We start from the raw sequence: 2,608 nt of genomic DNA, 5'->3' as shown, positions 1-2,608 counted from the left end.
TTCTTCTCCAGCCTGCTATGGAGTACTGAAAAGTGCACTTACAAAGAGCCTCATTCACACAGTGCTGCAGGCATATGGCCCTCAGTCAACTGTGTGTCAAAGTCACACATGAAACTGCGTGCTGCTCAGACATCAGTCATCCTAGCAGCTGGGAGAGGTTCAAGCAAACGTAAGGCTACCAATGAGAGTATGCAGAAAGTGGGGGAGACAGCAAAAGCAAACCTAGAAGCAAAACTAGAGAGTATCAACCACCAAGGAAAGAAAGTGCAGAGGACTATTACGAGCAAGGATCTCAGAAAGCACAATTTTACAGGCAGGACCACAAGCATTCAACACAAGAAAGCTTTCAAAATAAATGTGGCATGAGTTTAGACCAGAAACTACAAAGCACAGCTGCCCCGACCATCTTACACTATTAAGAGAGAAGGAAAAGACATCTGTTGAAATATTGCTCCTTCTTGTCACCCAGAGGATGCAGGCTGCACTGATGATCCTCCCCCCCTGCTCAGAAGGCAGTGACCCCTCTAGTTAAGCCAACAGAGTCATCTCAAGAGCAAACAACCAGGAAACCATTTCCAAACAAGTTAGCTACTCACAGATCTCTCTGTCCACGTCTTCCACTGTGTCAGACCACTGAGACACCTACCCCCAATACATATACCAGTCAAAAGCCCTACCAGGTGAAGATGCTTACATACTTCTTGCTCTGATATCTTCCTTGAGATCCTCTTTTTCACTGGAGAGGGTTTAAACATGCATGGTAGGAGCATGCAGTACCAGGCAACAGGCTATGAAGAGGGCAGGAAGGCTGCTCTCGGTGCTTCTCATTCAAACGTATAGACTTAGTATAAAGTCCCTTTGTTGGAGCAGGAGCTGGGACAGAGCCCTCCCTTCAGACCAGGCAGGTGTTCAAGGTGCAGTGCTGAGCTCTCCCTGCCTCTTGCACACAACGATTGTCGGGCTTGAAGAGCTAGAGCTGCTCTGCAGTCTGTCTGGGCACACTCCCAGCAAGGGAAGGATTTGAGCAGCCAAGGCAAAAGGCCTGTATCCGTCTTAGAATAAGCTAACCACCTAATAATGGGAGGATGCTGCCTTCTCTTCTGTGCATTTGGTGGGGGACCTCAGCCATAAAGTAAATCCTGTGCTCTGGGCTTGCCTTATTGGGTACAGCAAGAGATGGAGCCAGGTTGTGGAGGTTTGGGACCTCTTCTGCCACAGCTGCATCCAAATCCTTAAACAGTGGCCTCCTTTCCTAGCAGCAGCCATGCTGGGCACATGCCACATCAGATGGAAGAATTATAATGATACAACATAGAAAGTATTGCAATCAGCCCATGCTTCTGACATGAGGCAGCTCCTGAACAGGAGGAGTTGATGAGGATCTCAACTTTGTATTCAGTCACTGAAGACTGTGGTCTAAATATTGCAAGCTGCTCGCTAGTGAACACAGTGCTCCTACGAATGCCAGCTCAGCCACACTCAGGAGGTGTGTTTTCCAGGCATTTGTAGGAGCTGCACAGCTTAGGTGACAGTGCTGAGAGGACTATGCATTCAATCAGGCCTCATGGGGGCACTACCAGGTTACAGACATGGCAGGAAGAGAGCGGTAAGCACTAACAAAAGAGAAAATCCCATTTATTCCCTTTCACAGGTTCCTACTAAGCTGTCCAGTGCCACACATGAGATAGGTGCTTCATTCATCAGAGCTGCAGCTCAGTTCCTTGGTTTCCTTAGACCAGAGGTTTTTATCTGGATCAAACTGCAGCTGGATTGCATAGGCAGAGAGCACACGGCACATGGCCCTCAGGGGCGATGTGCATCGGATGCAAGCAACACAGGCATCAGCAAGGCCTCTGCCTCCCAAACCTCAAGAAAGATGTAATTGCATCATGTGAAATCCCTTTAAACTCATTCCTTTGCTTTCCTTTGCAGTGACAGCAAGGAGGGAGGAACTGGCAGGGTCCCTGCTCCCAGTTGCACACTCCTAAACCAGCTGATTTTTTTTCTATCCTCATTCCCAGAAACATTTGCTGTGGAAGAAGCCAAGCCTTTTACTGCTTCCAACTCAAAAGATGCTTCTTCTGTATCATCCATTTTCTACGAGCTATTTGAGCTCATGACCAAAGTTAGACCAGAAGCAATACGAGAGAGCTGCAGAACCCTGACTCCCTTTGCTGCACAAGTAAGCTAGGTCCCTTGATGGAGTACAGGCTGCCTCCTCCATCCCAGGCACTTTGGCCTTGCCCTCCCTCTTCTCCACGCTAATCAGCTCCTGCCTTTCTCCTTTGGGTACCTCTTCCAGCCCCCAAGCATCTGCCAAACTGTTCCGAGTTTCCCAGCAAAGCCCTGGCTTCCCTGGAAAGCCCTAGCTAGTCTCCAGCTTGGAGGTGTGCTTCCCTCGCCCTGCCTACAGCACACCATCATGGGGGAGAGCATCACCTCACCCTTGGACAGCCAGAATTGCAGAGCAAGACCTGTCCTTTTCCTCAGCAACAACATAAGCTATTGTAGGTAAACTGGATGCTACTTGTAGGCAAAAGTGTCTTTGAACTTCGTCCATCAGTCCTGCTTGGTTTCAAAATAGATGATATACACCAGGAATTGAGTA

The sequence above is a fragment of the Nipponia nippon genome, unplaced genomic scaffold (genome assembly GCF_047370975.1).
Source record: "Nipponia nippon isolate SJK-2023a ecotype South Korea unplaced genomic scaffold, ASM4737097v1 scaffold_5, whole genome shotgun sequence".
Lineage (NCBI taxonomy): Eukaryota > Metazoa > Chordata > Aves > Pelecaniformes > Threskiornithidae > Nipponia > Nipponia nippon.
Note: the sequence above shows the minus strand (reverse complement) of the source record.